Raw genomic sequence first — 27,582 nt, forward strand, 5'->3', positions numbered from 1 at the left:
TTTGATAATAAATTAATGTGTTTTGATATCTGATTTCTGTCACACATCATTACCAAGGGAGCCCTAATGATCGACACACAACAGCGGCCAGTTTGTCAGTCACTGAGTTATCACACACTGTTCCCCATTTCCCAAGTTTGTACACCTCTAAACGACCTTCATATTCAGTCTCTCCTTCAACAAGTCGAATAAAAGTTTCTGAAAATGCAAGGACATTTCTAGATTATCTGTAAAATTATATCTATTTTTTTCTTTTCTGTTTCAAAGATGATGTGAAGAGATGTATGTTAAAAACAATGTGAGACATTCGATATTATTTTATAAGCATAATGCAGGTGTTTAGGTTTTGTCTTCTTTTTTTGCACTTATCTGAAACAGCATTTATTTCTACACAAATGTTCGTAAAGGATTGCCTCTGCAAATAAATTCAGCTTGACGTGTGTTAATATAAACCATTAAACTTTCTTTAACACTGTATTTGAACTAGCCCTTTGTAATTATAACAACCTCATTAAAGACGCATTCATTTCATCCAACGTTTAATTAAAATTTATGTTAGGCTACATTAGTCGTCTCTGCAGATATTACCATTTACAACAAAGAAAACCTTTTCTAAAACCGTTTAGTACTGAATAATGAAATCGGCCATCCTTATGAGCACTCTCTGTGCCGTAGACAGCCAAAGAAGAAACAATCATGAGTTGATTAGATTTAAGCAAATAAATGGTATTTATTCATTGTGTACTTTATATCTTATTCATGTGATATCTTGAAATCAAATATTTTAGAAACCATCTAATATTTTTATAGGCGTGACTAGTCAGTTTGATATACCATTGTATTTCTACTTTTTTCGAAAATACGTACTACGTTTCTTATCAAAGTACCGTAGAGTTGTAGAGTAATGAGCTATAAACTATTCATTTTTGTTTTGCCTCGGACTAGAATGTCTCGACGTCATTGGATGAATAGCGTCACGTGATCGCTGTATAAATTTATTTCCACGGCGAGCGTCAAATTTATACGGCAACATGGCGGACGTAACGTTACAAACAAACGTTCAAACACACCATTAATTGTTAAGTCCCAAATTTCTGTACACAGTCAATAACAAACCTAATAAGTAATCATCTATGATTTATCTGTTCCTTCAGGCATTTGTATAAGCTAAGCTAATATGCAATATATATTTTTGCAAAAGACTCACGACTGTTTTGTTTATAATATAACACACAGAACTCCTTGATTTTTTTAACATAGATGTATTTATTAGAAAAAAGGAAATATTGAAAAATTAGTTCAGGTAAATGTTGTTTATCTTTGAGACTTTGAAATAACTTGATATGTGAGACGGATATTTTGTTATTTTTTACTAAGTAGTATCTTCATCTCCATTTGCTATAAACTGAAAAAAATGTTGTATCCACGTTCTATATACGTACGAATGTTACATTTATCCTTATGATATATGTCTGGAACACAATAAACTTAATATAAACATAACCATTTTTATGTCAGTGTTTGAACGCATTGCAGTTTACCTAGTTCAAATAATTCTATAAATATTAATGAAGATAGTGCCGGTTTATCTCACTTAACAAAGTTATAAGAAGAGATTTGAAGTCAATATGATTTACAATTCAAATAATGATTACATTTATCAGAAACAATTACATCATCAGTACTGAAGCGTATCGGGGACTTAACTTGTTCTTCAGCTCTTACATTGTTATACTTTGTCTGGAACATAATAAACTTAATATAAACATAACCTTTTCTATGTCAGTGTTTGAAACTATTGCAGTTTACCAAGTTCAAATAATTCTATAAATATTAGTGAAGATAGTGTCAAATAGTTTATCTCACATCCCTTAACAAAGTGATAAGAAGAGATTTGAAATCAATATGATTCACAATTCAAATAATGAGAACATTTATCAGAAACAATTTCATCATCAGTACTGAAGCGTATCGGGGACTTAACTTGATGTAAAACTCTTACATTGTTATACTTTGTATTGTCTAATCAACCTATAAAATATTATGTCGTTCTATTTATGCAAACATTTGGCATTGTATTGAGGGTTATCAGTTTACATAATCTTAATCGACTGTTTGTAACTGATCAGTTTTCTTGCTACATTGTATCTTTTATATCGACTTCACAAAATACGTATCAAAAAATCCTTATAAAAATAATCTAAAAAGGGCTTAAGTCATATTGAAAATGAAATGTTGACAAAGAACAATGAAAATATATACATTATAGGTATATTGACATAAAAATGTTTTCATTTCTTGGAAACATATTGTGAAGATGTTGTTATCGAAAGACGATAACGAAAGGGGCGGGAGTTCTGTTGGTACCTCACCGCTTTCTGAACCTATCTGTAGGTAAACTGACGTTTTTGCTATTCTTGTAATTCGGAAGTCGTGTATGATTAATTTCCTATAATTTTGTTGCTCTTATCATCCATGAATTTAAATTCACAAAGAATTATGAGTAATACTACTGAGCAGTCATACCCCATGATTAAAGATTATAATTAAAAATATCACTTTGATTGAACTGTTTCCCATTGACAAGGCTTTTTTGAATCATCTGTTTTCAAATTGATATAACACGAGCTTGAAGCAATATTATTGGATGATAAACCAACCCTCCGAATTACAATGTAATCTAGCTACGATATCAAATGCTATTAGGCATAAACTAATTACATAAGCATAACATTTTATTAAAAGCATGATTTGAAGCGAGTCTTCCTTTTTCCACATGGTTAAAAGACTCGCAAAAAATCATAAAAATGAGAAAATGCAACGCTCATGCGATCAGCTCATGCATAATGTAGTTTTACAGCAAATATAATTATTTTTTTCCCTATGGGTTGGTAAATAAAACATCTTTTAGGTGGATGGGAGGATATATAATACGTGTAAGTAAAGCGGTCATGTACTTTAAATGATATACCATCAATCTGGAAACTAATATTGCATGTTAATGAAGAGGAACCCAAACATTGAACATCATAACGATCTGCGTAAATGTAAATCATGTAGCTGCCCTCTAATTACGATATCAAATAGTAATCTAAATTTATATCAGGCAATTACCGTTCTTTCTTTTTGATTTATATCAAACTGTCAAATGCAGTCTACATGTGCAGTCTACAGTCAAAGTGATGGAACGTAAACGTACCATCAGAACTTCTGCGCCCGCGAAGTTCATTCGATAACAATATTTTCCCAATATGTTCCCAAGAAATAAAATCATATTGATATCGACATGACAATAAAGCATTTATTTTATTGTTCTTTGTCCAAATTGTTGTTTCAATTTAATCAAATCACATTCTTATATAAGCATTTCAAACTTAATAAATTGTGATCTCGATAACCGTGACAGCAATACATTTGGTAATATTCAGTAAGGTGATTTTAATGATATAGATATCACAAATCAATATTCAATTCAATAGATTTTCAATAGCAAAGAAGACAGTTTATAAGTTGAAACACAGGAAGTGTAGTCCCCGATACGCTTCCATAAACAAATGACGTTAAGGTTTCTCGACATACCAAATTTTTTTTGATGGATCGATAGAGAATATTTTTGAAATATGATTCCACAAAAAAAAGATGAAAATCAGTTTACAGTTATTTCATTTGAATTTTTTTTGTATTTTTACAGTGAAATAGCTAAAGCTGTTTTGCTGACAAACAGGGTATTTTTTAAGCTTAACATTTGGTGTCCATTTATTTGTACTTATAATATAATAATGAATAAAATCATGCCAAAGATTGTATGGTCAAGTGTTTAATTTTCTGAAAAATGAAACTGTGATTCTTTATGTTTTTTAATCAATGGATAAAATTTAAAGAACAACATATAGTCACATAAAGTATTTACTAAACAATGATTTTTTTTTTTTACAAAGAAATTAAAATTAAATGTGAAATTTTTGAAAAAGTGCTATTTATAAATTTTGAACCGATCCGGATTCAAAAAACAAAACTAATCCCGATTAGGATTTTTTTAAAACTGAAATTTTACATTAAAAAACTGCAGTTTATTCTGAGTACTTGGTATAAGTTATAAAGTTTTTTAATGACCAAATCATTTTACAGCTAATCAACCCGAGAGTTTCACAAAATGTTGATTCATTCTTACTTTATGTGATTTCGTTCGGAGTCAGTTTAATTACAATCAGGATCGAATGACTTGAATAGTTTCCAAGTTTTGCTTAAATTTCACAATTTTGTTTCAATTTCTAGCTAAAATAAGTTTGATGTGAGTAACAGTTTATTTGGAGTTTTTATCCATACATTTTTTTTTTAAAAAATCTACAATTCTTGTATTTAATTAAATTAATATATTTTTAAGAAATATATTGCAAAGTTTATATGGCTTTCTTTGATATTTATTTATAGACAACTGTATTGTTGATTAATTGATACCAACTTTTTTAGCTCTAATGAAAAACATTACAATATCAAACCGTCAACTATATAAAAATTCCATAGAACGAAATACAAATTCAAAGCAGATCTCTAAAAAGATATATTTTGCTTGCAGCTAAAAGGATGTGTCCGGTTTCTAACAAAAATACAAATAAAAAATCAGTTGTTTACAAAGATGAGGTAAGTTTTCCTTTTAATGGCTTCGTAGTAAATAGTTATTAGACATTGATGAGAAAAACGAACATTTGCATTTTTGTTAACTTTGATGATAAAAAAAAATCTTCGAATATGATAATACTCAAAGATTGCAGTAAGTTTTTGGCAAATATTTAAATACATGTATTTAAAAAACGGCCCAAATGGGCTATCAATTTCAAATTGAGCAATTAAATCACATGTTGCAGCCAGGTACGAATGACGGATAATGCATTAAAAATGGTCCTCAATTTACATGTGTATGGGTTGACTCATATACATTAGGTAGAACACATGTTCAGTTCTTTGACATCTAAAAATATCTTTTTAAATGCAAAAACAAAAACAAAAAACCCGCAGATTTTTTGTTACCGTTTGGCTTCAATTTATTTCGTTTTTTAAATAACAAACTGTTAAATGGCTACAAGATACTTAATAAAAGTAAAGTTCCTAAGTGTTTAATAACTAAAGTTTTACTCATATGAACGCTACTTCCAAGGATAAACATCAAAAACCACAAAGTTATTATACAATATATATCAAAACATACCGACACATATTATTCAATATGTCCTTTAGTATGCCATTTATTATCTTTATTGAGATAAACATGTATGTATTGTAGTTCATTTTAAAACAGCAAAATAAAACACAATTTATCTCACCATTAGGAATGCAGTTGATGGACACATCCTTCCTATGATTACAGTCATGAGATCCCCACGCTGGGTGCTGACACTCATCTATACTTGTCTCAGATCCCGTACAGTTAACATTGTCCAGCCATATAGGACCTGATCCTTCGCCATAAACAGATTTTTGGTACACTTCTGATGTTTTCCTAAATGTTCGATACACTAAATTTTATTCTTAGTGTTGATGAAGAAAAGAAATCAAGTAATATGTAGTAAAATTTAAAAAAAAAAGAAAAAAAAAACCGACAGATTAAGGCTCATATTTTGATAATAAATTAATGTGTTTTGATTTCAGATTGCCATCACACATCATTACCAAGGGAAGCCCAATGATCGACACACAACAGCGGCCAATTTGTCAGTCACTGAGTTATCACACACTGTTCCCCATTTCCCAAGTTTGTACACCTCTAAACGACCTTCATATTCAGTCTCTCCTTCAACAAGTCGAATAAAAGTTTCTGAAAATGCAAGGACATTTCTAGATTATCTGGAAAATTATATCTATTTTTTTTTCTTTTCTGTTTCAAAGGTGGTGTGAAGAGATGTATGTTAAAACAATGTGAGACAATTTTGAAATTATTTTATAATTTTCGAGTATGAAGCATTTTGCAGGTATTTAGGTTTTTGTCTTCTTTTTTTGCACTTATCTGACTTGAATTGTTAATATTGAATTAAGATGTTCGAAATAGTGAAATAGAATACACTATTTGATGATAAAAATCTAAAGATTCGAATTCATATTGAAACACCATTTATTTCTACACAAATGTTCGTAGAGGATTGTCTCTGCAAATAAATTCAGCTTGGCGCGTTGTAACATAAACCACTAAACTTTCTTTAACACTGTATTTGAACTAGCCCTTCGTAATTATGACAACCTCATTAAAGACGCATTTATTTTATCCAACGTTAAATTAAAATTTATGAGGGGCTACATGAGTTGTCTCTACAGATATTACCATTTACAACAATAAAAACCTTTTCTAAAACCGTTTAGTACTGAATAATGAAATCGGCCATCCTTATGAGCACTCTCTGTGCCGTAGACAGCCAAAGAAGAAACAATCATGAGTTGATCAGATTTAAGCAGATAAATGGTATTTATTCATTGTGTACTTTATATCTTATTCATGTGATATCTTGAAATCAAATATTTTAGAAATCATCTAATAGTTTTATAGGCGCGACAACTCAGTTTGATATATCATTGTATTTCTACTTTTTTCGAAAATACGTACTACGTTTTCATCAAAGTACCATATAGTTGTAGAGTAAACTATAAACTATTTATTTTGTTTTGCCTCGGACTAGAATGTCTCGACGTCATTGGATAAATAGCGTCACGTGATTGCCTAATTATATTACTTATTAGGTTAGTTACTGACTCACTACGAAAATATATTGGGTTGATCAATCTCATAGATGGTGAACCGAGGACTATCAAGCGACATATTTATTCACAAATAGCGAAGATCAACGCTAAGTCATGTACAAGATGCCTAACATCTCGTCCAATTTAACTCATTTAAACTCTTCAAAATTTTCAATCTCACCTTTCAAATACTCTTTTAAAATCTTTTCCTCACCCATGTTTACTTACAATATGATGTTGCTATTCAATTTTAAATGTTTTCTCCCTTTCCTCTGCAGAGATTTGAGCAAATTTCGACGCTGCCATTTTGTTTTGCTCCAGACAAAACAATGTAACGTCAATAGTCTAAGGGTAACTACCCTTTTTAAAAAAAAGAATTTCAAAGGGCAACTACTCCAAATACTATAAGAACTTATGGCATGCAGTATCAAATACTATGAAATATCGAAATGAGTAAGCGAAGCGTCGACCAATGACGGCCATATTGCCTAATATTATTTCTCACCGAACAAATATAGATAGAGATATATGAGGCAATCACGTGCTATGTTTAAACCAATGAAAATGTGACATTTCAGTCCAAGGGAAAACAAATTTCTTTACACGGCGAGCATCAAATTTATACGGCAACATGGCGGACGTAACGTTATTTGAGCTTATTTTTTTTTTTGCACAAACGTTCAATTATACCGTTAATTGTTAAGTCCCAAAATATTTAGAGTGACCCCCACCCCCCTTTATCCGTGACGTAATATTATGATCCTACATTATGGCATCCAGGTTTGCACAGACGACTGACGAGGAAGGTAAAAAATTAGAGGACTAAGATAATGGTCCATACCCCACTAGAAAAAGGAAATGCGTACAACATTTTTTCATATATTTTAAACGTATTCTTATCAAATTTTACCCTGTTTGCTGGTCCATCGGTATTATAAAAGTTAGGAACGTTGCTAAAAATAGAACCAATTGCGGTAAATGGCGGTTTTACCATACATAAAGAATATAAGCCTAAGCCTATATTTTGAATTTCCCAAAATTATTTTTTTAACTAATATCCTACGTAAAATAAAGGAATTATTATTCCAAAACAATTTTTTCATGTTAAACTTGCTTGTTTATCAAAAAATAGATAAATATGCATACAAATTAGATAAAATGAATAAATTTTCAAAGAAAAATTATGCTCTTATAATTCTATTTACGTACAGAATTCTCTAACATTTTGATATTATTTAAATCTTAACGCCCTTAGTCAACTGGAAATAAAATTACATAAGGGACCGGCCTTTTCAGAATCACAATTGGCATATTTTTGGTAGAACCATTAAAACATATTCTTTGAAAAAAGATCGGTAAAAATAAAACAGTGCATAGGTTTATTGTTTCATAACTCTTAAAAAATATGTTTTCATTATTGTTAAATAGAAAAGATGATTTAAACAAACTGTCGATTAATCTGTATTATTTAAATTGCAAAAGATGGTTTCTTTGGATATTATGGATCGAGATCGGTATTTAGAAATTGCAGTCACATGCGTGGATAATGCTTATTACCTGATATATGCCTTCAAGACAAAACCTCTATTCAAACCATTTTTTCACTGGTTTTAAAGACTGTGCTTATAATGAAGTAACTTGTCTTCAGCGCATGATTTTGATTCAAAAAACATTTTTTTGTGGAAAATAAATCTATGCTCTTTGCTAAGCGAATAGGATAAAAATGATATAACTCAAATTATTTCTCCTTGTGTTTTTATCTCCCTTATGCACTGGGATATAGATCTCGGTCAGGATTTCATTTTGGATGTTTATGGACTTTCGGGAATTAATGTTCAAACAATTGAATTAAACTCAACCTTATAATGGACTGATGTTTATACAGAACAAAAGTAAGCGGTCTAACGTTATATTTTCAAAACGAGTAAGCAATCGACACATCCCAGTAATTTTATTTCGCTGATTAATACCCCAGTAGGCCTAATTGATTGCAGTTGTCATGATTTTGGATACATTTGTTGTTAATCAATTCCTATGTCAGCTTAAATTCTTTGTTTTGAAATACACCTTTTAACGGATAAGACGTTATAACGCATGAATTACGTCAGACGTTGTTTTGTGACGTATGGATAATTACCTTAAGCTATGAATTTTAATTTTATGTACTATTCTTGTTTGTTTACTATCCAACTTAAGGTCCTCGACAAAACAAAACACATATTAGGTTTGTTACTGACTGTGTAAAGAAGGTTGTGGAATCGTTAAAGTCCATAGAAGGCTCGGCTCCGCCTCGCCTTTTATGGACTTTACCGACCGCACAAATTTCTGTACACAGTCAATAACAAACCTAATTAGTAATCATCTGTGATTTATCTGTTCCTTCTGGCATTTGTACAAGCTAGGTTAATATACAATATATATATTTTTCAAAAGACTCATGACTGTTTTGGTTATAATCACTACTAAATCAAAAAAGTCTGACATTACCATTTTTTACTGATAAACTTAAACATTTACTGACCATGTACTGACATTACTAATAAACTTAGAAAAGTAATGACGTTTTTACTGACTGTACTAAGAAACTTAGAAAAGTACTGATACACTTAGACAGTACTGATAAACTTAGAAAAGTACTGACACTTTTTACTGTTAAACCAATCATCTATCATAAACAGCAGAAGACAAGCGCCGAATCTGAGGAAAATTCTCTCCAAAGCAAAGTTCTCGTCCAGCAATACTATTCTATCAAAAAGTGCGGCGACCCCTGATGTGGAACATGTGACCTTATACAGGAGGGAGAAGGAATAATATTAAAAAGCGGCCAAATTTTAAAACCTAATGCCCCAATGAACTGCAAATCTTCTAATTTGATATATTGTGCGACTTGTCCAACATGTGGAGAAAATTATTGGCCAGACTAACCAGCTCAACGCCCGATTGAGAGTTCACAAACAACAAATAAAGGACGAAACAGTGAGAAACACTCCATGTTTGGAACATTTTGCGAAGTGCAGAAAGGGAACTTTTAAAATATTTCCGTTTTACAAAATGTGGACTTCAAATGAAATCGCCCGAACCACAAAAGAGGACTATTTCATTAAAATATTTAACCCGAAACTTAATCGAAAATAGATTTATCATATATATAATGTTTTATATGTATTGTATTATATGTCTATGCATTGCTTAACTGCGTTGATAAAGTTCACGCCATCGCTACCTTGATGTACATTGTGACGTCATAATGAACTTTAAAAACACGACTGGTCATTGACAACGTTACAAACAACGTTTTTTATTTTGTATAACTGTCTGAAGAGCCGACATGGCTGAAAGCGCTAACAGTAAACTATTTAGTTTGGACTGTCGCATTCTGTTTTATTTATTTAAGTATATATATATATATATATATATATATATATATATATATATATATATATATATCTATATCTATATCTATATCTATCTATCTATCTATCTATCTATCTATCTATCTATCTATCTATCTATCTACATACTAGAAAAGAAGCTCAAATCATATTTATTCTTCTGAAGGCAAACATATTTTTCCCCCTTTTAATGTGAAAACAGACTATAGCTTACCTGTATTTTTTGAAAATGTTGCCCAAGTGGGAAGACACCATTCAGTTCACCCGTATTACCCATGCACGGATTTATCAGAGATCTGGCACCCCCCCCCCCCCCACTTGCACCCTCTATTGAAAAATCGTATCTCTTAAATTTGCATAGATAATAAATATTGCTAAGACCGCCCAACCCCCGGGAAACATAAACAACACTTCAACTCTTTTAAAATGATTTTGGGGTCCGCGCATTTTACATAGTAAATTAATGCGCTGTGTTTCCGTATACTTATGAATGCGGTAAGCTTGAAGCGCTTGAAATAGAGGCCGAACGTGTTTATCAATTATTTAGTTATTGTGAAATAATATTAATGAACCCTATCAATCAATTAAAGCTGGAGGAAACTAGATTTTATCGAAATATCTGACTCACACAGGATGAATCTCTGCCATTCAGTTAACTGAATAATAACTGAATGGTCTGGAAATGTGACTGAATGGCACAGATATGCCATTCAGTCACATTTCAGTTACCTTTCAGTCACCTTTCAATTGACTGAATGGCAGAGATTCATCCTGTGTCAACATTGACACAAATCTAATTAGACTTGTATACCGATAAACCTTTATATATTATATGTGTTTAAACAAATGACCGTGTTTTGTAATTTGTAAACTGAAAAATAAGTGGAGGACCCATGTAACCTGCCTGTGTTAAAGCGCATAATAACACAACTTAACTAGTGGGTATTCCTTTTTTATACAATTATAAAACCCCAAGGATTGAAATATGGTGAAAAAGAATGAAGTCAGCTATATGTTAGATATCATCCATATATGTTACAAGTCATTATTGTAAGGAATATTTTCATGATATTGACTTTGAGATCCAAAAAGGTCAGGTTCCATCTAGGTTACTTACTTTCTATCTGTGATACAAGTTTAAAATATGTATGTTAAGGAATCTCATATTATGATTCGTAAAATATTTTTTACAAAATGAATTAACTTGAGACACAAGATTGGTCAAGGTAAAAACATTATGGCGCTGTGCACTCTAACTCAATACCATCTACTTATGTTTCAAATTTGAAGTCTTAATGTCAAAAGGTTACAACCCAGACAAAATTTATTTATTTGTTCTTATTTTGACCGTGAGTAAAAGAAGGTCAAGGTCAAATATTAATCAATAGTACACCTTAGTGTATCATTATTTTTCTTTTTATAAAGTTTGAAGTCCTTCTGTCAAAGAATATTTAGGAGGTGAACTATAAAGTTTTTTTTCTAATTTGACCTTGAAATAAAGATTTTTGGTAAGGTTCAGCTAGGTTATATACAATCTATCTATGATATAAGTTAAAAGTGTGTATGTTAAAGGAGTCTTGTGTTATAGTCTGGACTATATTTTTTATAAAACGTTTAATCTTGAAGAACAAACAAGTTCAAGGTCAAACATTTTGGTGGCGTGATCTCCCTCTCAATACCATCTGCCATGTTCCAAATTTGAAGTCTAAATGTCAAAGGGTATTTAGGTTACGGCCTGGAAAAATTTGGATTATGAAGAGTAAGAAGAACTAGCAGACTATCTGTTCTCGAAAAATTAGTGGTCTTTCCACCTCATTGTGTTTAATATTTGAAATAAGATTGCTGCAATAGAATCAAGTATTTTTTAATATGTGTTACTTTATAAAAATGTGTCAAAATATTAAGTATGCAATTTTTTATTGCTTGACCTTGACCTTTGACCTTTATGTCATTTTGATCTGACAAGGTATACGCTTCCATCCCAAGTGTTCCGATTTCTCTATGATTATTGATTTCAAAATTATTTGTGTTTTTATTGAATGTTCCAAACTTTCAGGGGCAATAGCTGATATAAGTTATTGAAGTTATAGAAGGGTCTTGAACCCTTTCGGTATGATAAAGCGTATAAGTGTAATGAATACATTAGTAAAAGTTTCAAGTCTCTATCTCTAACAGTTAGTGAGGAGTAGCGATAACAAGCATTTTTAACAATAGGGGCAATAACTCTATAATTGTTTCATGGTAGGGGTTTAAGGGTAATATTTTGAAATGTCTTATGATGTCCTACTACATCCATGAACATTTTTTTTCTACCACCCTAAACAAAAGAGATCTAAACACTCATTGATTTAGAGATTCCCAAATGACCTTGACTTTTGACTTTTATGTCATTTTATTTGGCCAAGGTAGACACTTCAATCCCAAGTGGTCTGAAGTCTCTATGAAAAGTGTAAAAAAGGTTGGAAGTGATTTTATAAACATTTAAATACTTTCAGGGGCAATAACTACTAAAAGGGGACATCAGATTTTTTCGGTATGATCAATTGAAGAACCCTCTCAGTGTACTGAATACATTGGTAAAAGTTCAAAGCTTCTATCTCTTATGGTTTCAAAAAAGTAGCGATAACAAGCTTTTCGTAAATAGGGACAATTACTATGTAATTATTTAAAGAAAGGAGCCAAGGGGCTGTACTTCAAAATTTCTTAAGATGTCCTATTACATCCTTGAAAAAGTTTTTCTCTAACATTCTAAACAAAAGAGATCTAAATACTCATTAATTACGAGAATTCCAAATGACATTGACCTTTGACCCTTATGTCATTTTGTTGGGCCAAATTAGACGCTTCCATCTCAGGTGGTCCAAACTCTCTGTCACAAACAATTAAAAAAAGTTGGAAGTGATTTTATAGAAATTTAAATATTTTCAGGGGAAATAACTACTAGAAGGGGGGCTCAGATCCTTTCGATATGATGAATTGAAGAACCATCTAAGTGTTCTTAAGACATTGGTAAAAGTTCCAAGTTTCTATCTCTTATGGTTTCAGAGGAGTAGCGATAACAAGCTTTTTGTAAACAAAGACAATAACTTTGTAAGTTCTGGGAGTAATCAAGCAAAGGGTCATTTTGTATCATAACTTTTAATGGTCAATTACATGAAGGAGAATTTGTTACATTATGTCTTATATTAAAAAAGCTATCCCTTGGAAAATAGAGAAAAAAAATATGAATAAACTAGTAGACTAATTGTTTGCTAACAATTAGAGGTCTTTCCACCTCATTGTTTTTTATGTTTGAAATAAAATTGCTTTAATAGAATAAAGTATTTTTTCTGCGTTACTTCATAAAAAGGTGTCAAACGATTAAGTTTGCAATTTTTTATTGCTTGACCTTGACCTTTGACCTTTATGTCATTTTGATCTGACAAGGTAGACGCTTCAATACCAAGTGGTCCGATGTATCTATGATTATTGACTTAAAAGTAATTTGTGTTTTTAATTGAATGTTCGAAACGTTCAGGGGCAATAACTACTAGAAAGGGACTTTGGACCCTTTCGGTATGAATAGATTAAAGGAGCGTCTAAGTGTACTGACAATATTAGTAAAAGTTTCAAGTCTCTATCTCAAATGGTTAATGAGCAGTAGCGATAAGAAGCATTTTGTACAATAGGGGCAATAACTCTATAATTGCTACATGGTAAGTGTCAAAAGGTTATATTTTGAAATGTCTTAAGATGTCCTACTATATCCATAAAAAAAGTTTTTCTCTACCATCCTAAACAAAAGAGATCTAAAAACTCATTAATTAAGAGATTTCCAAATGACTTTGACCTTTATGTCATTTTGTTCGGCCAAGGTAGACACTTCCATCCCAAGTGGTCCGAAGTCTCTATGATAAATAATAAAAAAGTTGGAAGTGATTTTATAGAAATGTAAATACTTTCAGGGGCAATAACTACTAAAAGGGGGGGGGGGGGCTCAGATCTTTTCGGTATGAATAGATTAAAGAACCCTCCAAGTGTACTGAAGACATTGGTAAAAGTTCCAAGTTTCTATCTCTTATGGTTTCAGAGGAGTAGCGATAACAAGCATTTTTTACAAAAGGGGCTATAACACTGTAATTATTCAAAGGTATGAGCCAAGGGGCTATATCTGAAAATGTCTTAAGATGTCCTATTAAAGATTTTTTCTACCCCCCTTAACAAGAGATCTAAAAACTCATTAATTAACAGCTTCTCAAATGACTTTGACCTTTGACATTTATGCCATTTTGTTTGTCCAAGGTAGGCGCTTCCATTCCAAGTGGTCCGAAGTCTTTATGATAAATAATTAAAAAGTTGAAAGTGTTTTTGGAAATTCAAATACATTCAGGGGCAATAACTGATAGAAGGGGGTCTCGGATACTTTCGGCATTAGTAGATTGAAGAACCTTCTAAGTTTACTGAAGACATTGATAAAAGTTCCAAGTCTCTATCTCTTATGGTTTCAGAGGAGTAGCGATAACAAGCTTTTCGTATACAAGGGCAATAACTTTTCAAGTTCTTTGGGTCATTAGGCACAGGGTCATTAAGTATCATAACTTTGAATGTTCAATCTTATAAAGAAAAAATTGTTTCAATATCTCTTGAAATAAAAAAGTTTTTTCGTGGAAAATAGAGGAGAAAAATAATAATAAACTAGTAGACTAATTGTTCTCGAACAATTAGAGGTCTTTCCACCTCATTGTTTTTTTATGTTTGAAATAAGATTGCTTTAATAGATTAAAGTATTTTTTCTGCGTTACTTTATAAAAAAAAGTGTCAAACAATAAAGTTTGCAATCTTTTTATTGCTTGACCTTGACCTTTGACCTTTATGTCATTTTGTTTGGCCAAGGTAGACGCTTCCATCCCAAGTAATCCGAAGTCTCTATGACATAAAATAAAAAAGTTGGAAGAGATTTTATAGAAATTTAAATACTTTCAGGGGCAATAACTACTAGAAGGGGACCTCAGATCCTTTCGGAATGAATAGATGGAAGAACCCTCTAAGTGTACTGAAGACATTGGTAAAAGTTTCAAGTCTCTATCTCTTACGATTAATGAGGAGTAGCGATAACAAGCATTTTGTACAATAGGGGCAATAACTCTGTTAACATTTAAAAGAAAAAGCCAAGGGGCTATATTTTAAAATGTCTTAAGATGTCCTATTTCATTCATGAACAAGTTTTTTTCTACCACACTAGACAAAAGAGATCTAATAACTCATTAATTAACGGATTTCCAAATGACCTTGACCTTTGACCTTGATGTCATTTTGATCGGCCAAGGTAGACGCTTCCATCCCAAGTGGTTCAAAGTCTCTGTGACAAATATTAAAAAAGTTGGAAGAGATTTTATAGAAATTTAAATACTTTCAGGGGCAATAACTACTAGAAGGTGGCCTCAGATCCTTTCGGTATGATAGATTAAAGAACCCTCTAAGTGTACTGAAGACATTGGTAAAAATTCCAAGATTCTATCTCTTATGGTTTCAAAGGAGTAGCGATAACAAGCTTTTCGTAAACAAGGGCAATGACTTTGTAAGTTCCGGGGGTTATCAGGAACAGGGTCATTTGGTATCAAAACTTTAAATGGTCAATTACATGAAGGAAAAATTGTTTCAATATGTCTTATAATAAAAAAGCTGTCCCTTGGAAAATAGAGAAAAAGAAATAAGAATAAAAAACATAAAGAAAACAAAAGGTCTTTCACCTGAAAGGTGAAAAGACCTAACTAGTAGACTAGTTGTTCTCGAACAATTAGAGGTCTTTCCACCTCTATGTTTTTTTTTTTGTTTGAAATAAGATTGCTTCGATAGAATACAGTATTTCTATGCGTTACTTCATAAAATGTGTCAAAAGATTAAGTTTGCCATTTTTTTTTGCTTGACCTTGACCTTTGACCTTTATGTCATTTTAATCTGACAAGGTAGACGCTTCAATACCAAGTGGTCAGGTCTATCTATGATCATTGATTCAAAAGTTATTTGTGTTTTTATTGAATGTTCAAACTTTCAGGGGCAATAACTGCTAGAAAGGGACTTTGGACCCTTTCGGTATGATAGATTGAAAGAGCGTCTTAGTGTACTGAATACATTATTAAAAGTTTCAAGTCTCTACCTCTAACGGTTAATGAGGGTTAGCGATAACAAGCATTTTGTACAATAGGGGCAATAACTCTAAAATTGTTACATGGTAAGGTCAAATGGTTATATTTTGAAATGTCTTAAGATGCCCTACTACATCCATGAAAAAGTTATTCTCTACCACACTAAACAAAAGAGATCTAAAAACTCATTAATTAAGAGATGTCCAAATGACCTTGACCTTTGACCTTTATTGTCATTTTGTTCGGCCAAGGTAGATGTTTCCATCCCAAGTGGTCTGAAGTCTCTATGATAAGTAATAAAAAAGTTGGAAGTGATTTTATGGAAAGTAAATACTTTCAGGGGCAATAACTACTAGAAGGGGGGCTCAAATCCTTTTGGTATGAATAGATTGAAGAACCCTCTAAGTGTACTGAAGACATTAGTAAAAGTTTAAAGTTTCTACCTCTTATGGTTTCAGAGGAGTAGCGATAACAAGCTTTTCGTACAATAGGGGCAATAACTCTGTAACTATTTAAAAGAAGGAGCAAAGGGGATATATTTTGAAATGTCTTAAGATGTCCTACTACATCCATAAAAAAAGTTTTTCTCTACCATCCTAAACAAAAGAGATCTACAAACTCATTAATTAAGAGATTTGCAGATGACCTTAACCTTTGACCTTTATGTCTTTTTGTTCGGCCAAGGTAGACGCTTCCATCCCAAGTGGTCCGAAGTCTCTATAATAAGTAATGAAAAAGTTGGAAGTGATTTTATAGAAATTTAAATACTTTCAGGGGCAATAACTGATAGAAGGGGGGCTTAAATCCTTTCGGTATGAATAGATTTAAGAACCCTCTAAGTGTATTGAAGGCATTGGTAAAAGTTCCAAGTCTCTATCTCTTACAGTTAATGAGGAGAGGCGATAAGAAGCATTTTGTACAATAGGGGCAATAACTCTGTAACTTTTCTAAAGGAAGGAGCCAAGGGGCTATATCTTAAAATGTCTTAAGATGTCCTATTACATTCATGAAAAAGTTTTTCTCTAACACACTATACAATAGAGATCTAAAAACTCATTAATTTACGGATTTCCAAATGACTTTGACCTTTGACCTTTATGTCATTTTGTTCGGCCAAGGTAGACGCTTCAATCCCAAGTAGTCCAAAGTCTCTATGACAAATAATAAAAAAAAGTTGGAAGTGATTTTATAGAAATGTAAATACTTTCTATAACTACTAGAAGGGGGCCTCAGATCATTTCGGTATGGATATATTGAAGAACCCTCTAAGTGTAATGAAGGCATTGATTCCAAGTCTCTATCTCTTATGGTTTTAGAGGAGTAGCGATAACAATCACTTCGTACACAAAGGGCAATAACTTTGTAAGTTCTTGGAGTTATCACGCAAAGGGTCATTTGGTACCATAACTTTTAATGGTCAATAACATAAAGAAAAAATTGTTTCAATATCTCTTGAAACAAAAAAGCTGTTCCTGGAAAAAAAGAGAAGAACAATAAAATAATAAAAAACATAAGAAATACAAAAGGTCTTTCACCTGAAAGGTGAAAAGACCTAACTAGTAGACTAACTGTTCTCGAACAATAAGAGGTCTTTCCACCTCATTATTTTTTTTTAAAGTTTTGCTTCAATACAATTAAAAAAAAAAATCTCTGCGTTACTTTAGGAAAAAAAATCAAAAACTTACACATACAATTTTTTAATGTTTGACCTTGACCTTTTACCTTTTTGTCTTATTGACTGGTAAAGGTCAACATTTTAATTTAAAGCGATTTGATGTAAGGTTCAAAAGTTGTAAGTGTTTTTTTACAAATTTAGGAAACTTTCAGTGGCGATAACTGCTAGAAAGGGGCATCGGGCCCGTTTCGTATGAATAGATTAAGGAACCCTCTAAGAACCCTCTAAGTGTACTGAATACATTGGTAAAAGTTTAAAGTCTTTACCTTTAACGGTTTATGAGAAGTAGCGATAATAAGCATTTTGTACAATAGGGGCAATAACTCTATAACTGTTTCAAGTTAGGGGCTGAACATTTTTTTTTAAATGTCTTAAGCAGATGGAAGCATCTACCTTGGCCGACAAAATGACATAAAGGTCAAATGTACCTTATGTCATTTTGTTCGGCCAAGGTAGACGCTTCCATCCCAAGTCATCCGAAGTCTCTATGATAAATAATAAAAAAGATGGAAGTGATTTTATGGTAATTCAAATATTTTCAGGGGCAATAACTACTATAAAGGGGCCTCAGATCCTTTTGGTGTGAAATAGATTGAAGTGTAATGAAGACATTGGTAAAAGTTCCAAATCTCTATCTCTTATGGTTTCAGAGGATTAGCGATAACAAGCATTTCCTTCTCAAAGAGCAATAACTCTGTGAGTTCTGGGAGTTTTTTGACACAGGTTTAATTGGTACCATAACTTTTAATGAGCACTTACATAAAGTTTAAATTGTTTGGATAACTCTATTAACAAAAAAGTCACCCCGAGCTAAATAGAAAAAAAGAAGAATAACTAGACACGATCTCGTTGCGAGCAACGAGGAGGTCTTCCGTCCGATTTTAGAATTTGAGATATATACGTTCGATCTTGATTTTGCTATTTAACAGCTAAACATGATTTAGAATAGAATAACAGGGTCTACATTCTAAGGGCCAGATACTATTTTGTTTCAGGGATAAGAGCTTTGTTCAACAAATGTTTTGAAATTCGTCACCGTTCAACAGATATCTGACAAAAAAAAGTTTTAGGGGCCAATCCCTTATCTCTTTATTGGAGCCGCAGAACCAAATTTTGAAGGTTGCATTTTGTAAAGTACATCATTTTGAGCATCTTTTCTTCTATGTACTGCTTTAAAAAAATTTTACTTTTTGAGATATAGCTGGTTATAGTTTACGGACTCTTGACCCTAAAATATCATTATTACATAACATATGAATAAATCGATTTATTGATTAATGATATCATTACATTCCTTGGATACAGAACTGTAAAATAAACATATTTGCTTCTATAGTCTTTCATTGAATTTCCCTCAGTAAAGAGCTACAGATGAAAGATTTTAGAGCCCTTAAGTTCCCTAATTTGAGGGGCCAGCCCCCCTTTTGATATCAAATAAAAGGTCATTTAAATCTGAACACATTTGTTCAACAACTGTTCAGAAATTCGTTACCTTTTTTGAGATAAATGGGAAAGAACGTTTTAGGGGCTGATCCCTTAACTTCTTATAGGAACTGTTTAACGAAATTTTGAAAATTGTATATGATTTAATATATCATTTTGAGCATCTTTTCTTATATACTGCATTTCAAAATATTTTTCCTTTCTGAGATATATGTGATCAAAATTCTGGACTTTTGGCCCCTAAAAACCCCTAATTACGTAACACATGATGAAATCATTACATTGCTTGGATACATAACTGTGAGGTAAACATATTTGTTTCTATAAACGTTCACAAAATATCCCTCAGTAAAGGGCTACAAATAAAAGACTTTAGAGCCCTTTGGACCCCTAATTTTAGGGGCCAGCCCCTTTTTCTTGATATCAAATAAAAGGTCATTTAAATCTAAACACATTTTGTTCAACATCTGTTTAGAAATTTGTTACCGTTCTTGAGATATATGGGAAAGAACATTTTAGGGGCCGATCCCTAAACTCCTTATAGGGGCCGTTTAACGAAATTTTGAAAATTGCATATGATTTAATACATCATTCTGAGCATCTTTTCTTCGATACTGCATTTCAAAATATTTTTCCCTTCTGAGATATATGTAATCAAAATTCTGGACTTTTGGCCCCTAAAACCCCCTAATTACGTAACACATAATAAAATCATTACATTGCTTGGACACATAACTGTAAAATAAACATATTTGCTTCTATAACAGTTCACAAAATATCCCTCAGTAAAGGACTACAGATGAAATACTTTAGAGCCCTTTGGACCCCTAATTTTAGGGGCAAGCCCCTTTTTCTCGATATCAAATGAAAGGTCTTGTAAATATAAACTTTTTGTGCATTACATGTTTTAACAAAATATTTTTCAGAAAAGAGATAAACCAAGAAAACCATGAAAAATTACTACGTTTTTAGTCTCAATTTTCGGGACCAGGCGAGCTTTAACGCCTTTTGAGCATGACAAATTTGAATGCCAAATTGCACATCTACAATCTCTTGTCTACAATCCCTGAAAGTATAAACTCAATATCTTTTACCGTTTAGGAGGAGATCCCTGGACAAGCCGACCCTCTGAAAATCACTAAAACGTCATTTTCTCAAGAACGGAAATGACGTCATCAAAATAAAAAAATGTATATTAAGTTCGGACTAATATCAATTAGATCTAAAAGTTTCACGAAAATCGGTTCAGCCATTTCCGAGAAATCGCCTGCACAAATTTTGTAAGAAAAAAAATAATAATAACTAGAGCAAAGCTCGTTGCAAAGCAACGAGTGGGTCTTCCGTTAGGGTCGGAAGTAAAACTGGAAGTTCCTGTAAGAAGCAGAGCTCTTAAACCAATTACAAGAGTAACTTAAAAATAAAAGATGAAAAAATCGTATTATTCCTGGTACGACTTAACAAAACTCGAATGATTTTAAGTACGACTTAACAAACACCTTTCCGATTTCAAGAACGACTTAACAAAAAAAATCCGAATGTGTTCGGAATAAGTACGACTTAACAATTATTTTTGGTACGAGTTAATTTCACTTTAAACATTACGCTATTTTTTAAACCAAGGACGCGGAATCAAAATTTCCGGAAAAATCAATTTTTAAACCCCGATATCTCTGTAATGCATCGTCCGATTTTAAAACGGGTTTCGGTTTTAAATTAAGCTTAATAAAAGCTTCTTTGCTTGCTTTATGATTAATATCAAATTATTGGTCAGAAAAGAGTTATTATGAAAAGACTTAGTAGCCCTTCTGGCCCCTAATTTGAGGGGTCAGCCCCTTTTTCTTGATATCAAATAAAAGGTCTCGCTAATATAAACATATTTTGTTCTACAAGTGTTTATGAATTGTAAACCGTTCTCGAGATATCTGTACAAATGCGTTTTAGGGGCCGACCCTTTAACACCTTACCGGGACCACTAACAACAACATTTTTGGTATCATATTGTTAAGAACATTATTTTGAACAACTTTTGTTCTACATTGCTTTTTAAAATATTTCTCCTTTTTCAGATATTAATGATCAGAGTTTTGAGTTCTGGCCCCTTGAAACCCCTAATTACGTAATATATGACTTAGGTATGGTCATGTATAGATGAACAGCTGTAAAATGAACATTTTTGCTTCTATAATTAATAACAAAATATTGTTCAGTTAAGAGTTATTGTAAGAAGACATTAGAGCCCTCTTGACCCCTAATTTGAGGGGCCAGCCCCTTTTTCTTGACATCAAATAAAAGGTCTTGTAAATATAAACATATTTTTTTCTACAAGTGTTCACAAAATGTTTACCGTTCTTGAGATATCTGTACAAATGTGTTTTAGGGGCCGACCCTTTAACTCCTAAATGGGGTCATAAACAAAAACATCTAAGGTAGCATATTGTACAAAACATTATAGTGAACAACTTTTGTTCTACATTGCTTTTTAAAAATATTTCTCCTTTTTCAGATATTATTGATCAAAGTTTTGAACTTCTGGCCCCTTGTAACCCCTAATTACGTAATATATGACTTAAGTATGGTACTGTATAGATAAACAGCTGTACAATGAACATTTTTGCTTCTATAACTGATAACAAATTATTGTTCACTAAAAAGTTATTGCAAATAGACTTTAGAGCCCTCTTGGCCCCTAATTTGAGGGGCCAGCCCCTTTTTCTTGATATCGAATAAAAGCCCGTGTAAATTGAAACAGCTTTTGCATTACATGTTTTAACAAAATATTTATACGTCAAAAGATATTACGGAAAATGTGCGAAAATTTTGTGAAAAAATTTGGTGCTAATTTTCAGTTTCAGGCGAGCTTCTAGGCCTTGTGCAATTTTCGCAATTGGAAGCATGGAGGGAAATCTACAGACATTCATCTACAATCCCTGCAAATTTCAAGCTTTTATCATGATTAGTTTCAGAGGAGATGCGTGGACAAAATGACCCTTAAAAATTTACAAAATCGTCCATATCTGAAACCGGAAGTGACGTAATCATTTGAAATTTTAATAATCAGTAGCGACATTGATGCTTAATAACTCCTAAAAATTTGGTGTAAATCGGTTGAATAGTTTCTGAGAAATAACGCTCCAAAAAAAGGAGAAAAAAAAGTATAATAACTAGAGCAAAGCTCGTTGCAAAGCAACGAGTGGGTCTTCCGTTAATGTCGGAAGTAAAGCTGGAAGTTCCTGTAAGAAGCAGAGTTTTTAAACCAATAACAAGAGTAACTAAATATAAAAGATGAAAAAAATCGAATTATTCCTGGTACGACTTAACAAAATACGAATGATTTTAAGTACGACTTAACAAACACCTTTCCGATTTCAAGAACGACTTAACAAAAAAAATTCGAATGTGTTCAAGTACGACTAAACAATTATTTTTGGTACGAGTTAATTTTACTTTAAACATAACGCTATTTTTTAAACCAAGGACGCGGAATCAAAATTTCCGGAAAAATCAATTTTTAAACCCCGATATCCCTGTAATGCATCGTCCGATTTTAAAACGGGTTTCGGTTTTAAATTAAACTTAATAAAAGCTTCTTTGCTGCTTTATGATTAATATCAAATTATTGGTCAGAAAAGAGTTATTATGAAAAGACTTAGTAGCCTTTCTGGCCCCTAATTTGAGGGGTCAGCCCCTTTTTCTTGATATCAAATAAAAGTTCTCGCTAATATAAACATATTTTGTTCTACACGTGTTCATGAACTGTAAACCGTTCTCTAGATATCTGTACAAATGCGTTTTAGGGGCCGACCCTTTAACCCCTTACCGGGGCCACTAACAACACAATTTTTGGTATCATATTGTACAGAACATTATTTTGAAGAACTTTTGTTCTACATTGCTTTCAAGAATATTTCTCCTTTTTCAGATATTAATGATCAGAGTTTTGAGTTCTGGCCCCTTGAAACCCCTAATTACGTAATATATGACTTAGGTATGGTAATGTATAGATGAACAGCTGTACAATGAACATTTTTGCTTCTATAATTAATAACAAAATATTGTTCAGTAAAGAGTTATTGTGAGAAGACATTAGAGCCCTCTTGGCCCCTTATTTGAGGGGCCAGCCCCTTTTTCTTGACATCAAATAAAAGGTCTTGTTAATATAAACATATTTTGTTTAACAAGTATTCACAAAATGTTTACCGTTCTTGAGATATCTGTACAAATGTGTTTTAGGGGCCGACCCTTTAACTCCTAAATAGGGTCATAAACAAAAACATTTAAGGTAGCATATTGTACAAAACATTATTTTGAACAACTTTTGTTCTACATTGCTTTTCAAAATATTTCTCCTTTTTCAGATATTATTGATCAAAGTTTTGAACTTCTGGCCCCTTGAAACCCCTAATTACGTAATATATGACTTAAGGATGGTACTGTATAGATAAACAGCTGTACAATAAACATTTTTGCTTCTATAATTGATAACAAATTATTGTTCACTAAAAAGTTATTGCAAATAGACTTTAGAACCCTCTTGGCCCCTAATTTGAGGGGCCAGCCCCTTTTTCTTGATATCAAATAAAAGCCCGTGCAAATTGAAACAGCTTTTGCATTACATGTTTTAACAAAATATTTATACGTCAAAAGATATTACGGAAAATGTGCGAAAATTTTGTGAAAAAATTTGGTGCTAATTTTCAGGTTCAGGCGAGCTTCTAGGTCTTGCGCATTTTTCGCAATTGGAAGCATGGAGGGAAATCTACAGACATTCATCTACAATCCCTGCAAATTTCAAGCTTTTATCATGATTAGTTTCAGAGGAGATGCGTGGACAAAATGACCCTTACAAATTTACAAAATCGTCTATATCTGAAACCGGAAGAGACGTAATCATTTAAAATTTTTATAATCAGTAGCGACATTGATGCTTTATATCTCCTACAAATTTGGTGTAAATCAGTTGAACAGTTTCTGAGATATAACGCTCCAAAAAAGTCAGAAAAAGAAAAAAAAGTATAATAATAAAGAAAAAGAAACCGTAAAATAACAGAAGGGTTTTCCGTTGAAAACGGAAAACCCTAATAAAGAAAAAGAAACCGTAGAATAACAGAAGGGTTTTCCATTGAAAACGGAAAACCCTAACTAGACACGATCTCGTTGCGAGCAACGAGGAGGTCTTCCGACCTATTTTTAGAATAAGTAATGACCTTACTCTTAATCTTCGTCAACAAAACTTATCCGGTAAAGGAGGCGGAATCTATGAGTGTAATTGGTGAAAGACTATCTATCCCTTTGGTGTCCCTTATTTGAAGGATCAGCTCATTTTCATTCATTTTAATTAAAAGGTATTTTTGTGTACCGCTAATAAGTGTTTAGAAATTGGTTACCATTTTTGAGATATCTGGGAAAAATCGTTTTGATATCCGGTCCAAAAACTCTTTCTAGGGTCCAGATAACAAACAAAATATGGTTGTACATTGTTAAGCACATTATTTTGAGCATCTTATGTTAAAAACTGCTTTCCAGAATTTTCCTCTATATCAAGATATATATATTGAAGATCAAAGTGTTGGACTTCTGACCCCTTAAAATCCCTAAATACATAACATAGGAGTAAATGATTACCATGTATAGGTTAATAACCTTAGAATGAACATAATTGGCTCTATAACGTATCACAAAATATTTAACAGTAAAAAGTTATCATTAAAAGACTTTAGAGCCCCCTCAGCCCCTTATTTGAAGGGCCAGCCCCATTTTCTTGATTTCATAAGAATGTTCTTGTCAATTCAAACACATTTTGTTCAACAAGTGTTTAGAAATTTTATACCATTCTTGAGATATCTTGAGAGGGTCGTTTCAGGGGCCGACCCTGCAACTCCTTTAAGGGACAGCATAACAAAGAAATTATGGTTGCAGATTGTTAAGCTCAATGTTTTGAGCATCTTTTGTTCAATATTGCTTTTCAAAATTTTCCTCCATTTTGAGATATTGAGCATCAAATTTTTGGACTTCTGGCCCCTTAAATCCCATAATTATGTAACATAGGAGAAAATGATTGCCATGTGTAGGTAAATAACGTTAGAATGAACATAATTGGTTCAATAACGTATCACAAAATATTTCACGGTAAAAAGTTCTCATTAAAAGACTTTAGAGCCCCCTCAGACCCTTATTTGAAGGGCCAGCCCCTTTTTCATGATTTCAAATGAAAGCTCCAATCAATTCAAACACATTTTGTTCAACAAGTGTTTACAAATTTTGTACCGTTCTCGAGATATCTTGAGAGGGTCGTTTTAGGGGCCGACCCTGCAACTCCTTTTAGGGACTGCATAACAAAGAAATTATGGTTGCAGATTGTTAAGCTCAATATTTTGAGCATCTTTTGTTCAATATTGCTTTTCAAAATTTTCCTCCATTTTGAGATATTGAGCTTCAAATTTGTGGACTTCTGACCCCTTAAAATCCCTAATTACGTAACATAGGAGTAAATAATTGCCATGTGTATGTTGATAACGTTAGAATGAACATAATTGCTTCTTTAATATATCACAAAATATTTCACAGTAAAAAGTTATCATTTAAAGACTTTAGAGCCCCATCAGCCCCTTATATGAAGGGTCAGCCCCTTTTTCTTGATGTCATATGAAAGCTATTGGCTTTATAAAGATTTTTTGTTCTACATGTTATAACAAAATACAATCGAGGAAAGAGATATTGAAAGAAAACCACGAAAAATCACGACGCTTTTTTAACTGTAATTTTCGAACTCGGGCGAGCTTCGGCGCTTTAGGTCAGGAAAATATATATACCACATGTCAGATCTACAACCTTTTGTCTACAATCCCTGAAATTTTGAACTCAATATCTCAAAGCGTTTAGGAGTTTACCCCTGGACAAGCCGACCCTCTGAAAATCATCAAATTGTAAATAACTCAAAACCGGAAGTGACGTCATCATTAAAAAAAATTCCAATAAGGTTCAGATCATTAGCTATCAGACCTGAAAGTTTTATGTAAATCGGTCGAGTAGTTTTAGAGAAATCGCGTACACAAAATTGGTTGGAAAAAAAAAGGAAAATAATAATAATAGGGAAAAAGAAACCGAACGAAAACAATAAGGTCTTCCGTTGGAAAACGGAAGACCTTAATAATAGGGAAAAAGAAACCGAACGAAAACAATAAGGTCTTCCGTTGGAAAACGGAAGACCTTAAAAAACATAGAGAAATCAAGAGGTCTTTCACCTGAAAGGTGGAAAGACCTAAAAACATAAGAAATACAAAAGGTCTTTCACCTGAAAGGTGGAAAGACCAAAAAACATAAGAAATACAAAAGGTCTTTCACCTGAAAGGTGGAAAGACCTAATAAAAACACTAGTAGACTAAACGTTCACGGAAAAATTAGAGGCCTTTCAACCTTGCATGATGATTAAAAAAAAATCCTCGAAAAATTTGATGATTATTGAGTAATTAGAGAAAAATCAATATCCGAAGCAAGAAAAAAAAATCGGTTACGCCCTCCGGTATCGATCCAAGAACCCTACGTTATTTCGCTTGTTACTTGAAAGAAGGTAAAAAATTTTGAGTTGTGTAGTCAATTTGGATGATGATTGAAAGAAGAGAAGGAGCGTTCTTCTGTCCATCTTAAGTTGATACCCAAGGTTGAGAAACCTTTAGAATAGATAGGGGCTTAGCGATTGCTGGAGAAGACAGTATTTGTTCATCAGTTTATTAATACAAATCAGTGCTGCTTGTAAACAATGTGGCCGGATAGCGTTGACTAAGAAATCAACAGGCCAGGTCACACTCTGGTCGCCAGCGGGTATTTGAAGGTGTGGGAACCTCACGTCGGCTCAGCTAATGCGAATTTTCCTTGTGATTTGAAATGCACGCGCTTATAAATCTTCAAACTGCCATGCATTCGTGGATAACAAGTACGGAAAATCGGAATTGAATTAAGGCCAGTCATGTATTTCAGCCAAGTCGGGAAAAAAACAAACTGAAAGAAAATGTAAACTAAATTCATATAAAATCGGGGTCTGGGAAGGAAGAGTTATGTTTCGGTGAACTTCAACACAAGTCGTCACGGGTTGCTGATCGAAATGTAAACACAGATTTTCAGTTAAATTGGAGCATGAATTTATTAGATACACATATCGAAGCGTTGAAATTTCGTTTCTCGGGATGATGGTTCGATGCCGCTGAAGTAGATAACTTTCTTCAAT

The 27,582-nt window shown here is 32.6% G+C and overlaps 1 pseudogene; it reads right to left on the reverse strand.

Moving 5' to 3' along the window:
* The window catches only part of LOC128183616 (deleted in malignant brain tumors 1 protein-like), a 492,435-nt pseudogene that overhangs the window by 407,638 nt on the left and 57,215 nt on the right, over positions 1–27,582 (reverse strand).

The sequence above is a fragment of the Crassostrea angulata genome, chromosome 5, assembly GCF_025612915.1.
Source record: "Crassostrea angulata isolate pt1a10 chromosome 5, ASM2561291v2, whole genome shotgun sequence".
Lineage (NCBI taxonomy): Eukaryota > Metazoa > Mollusca > Bivalvia > Ostreida > Ostreidae > Magallana > Magallana angulata.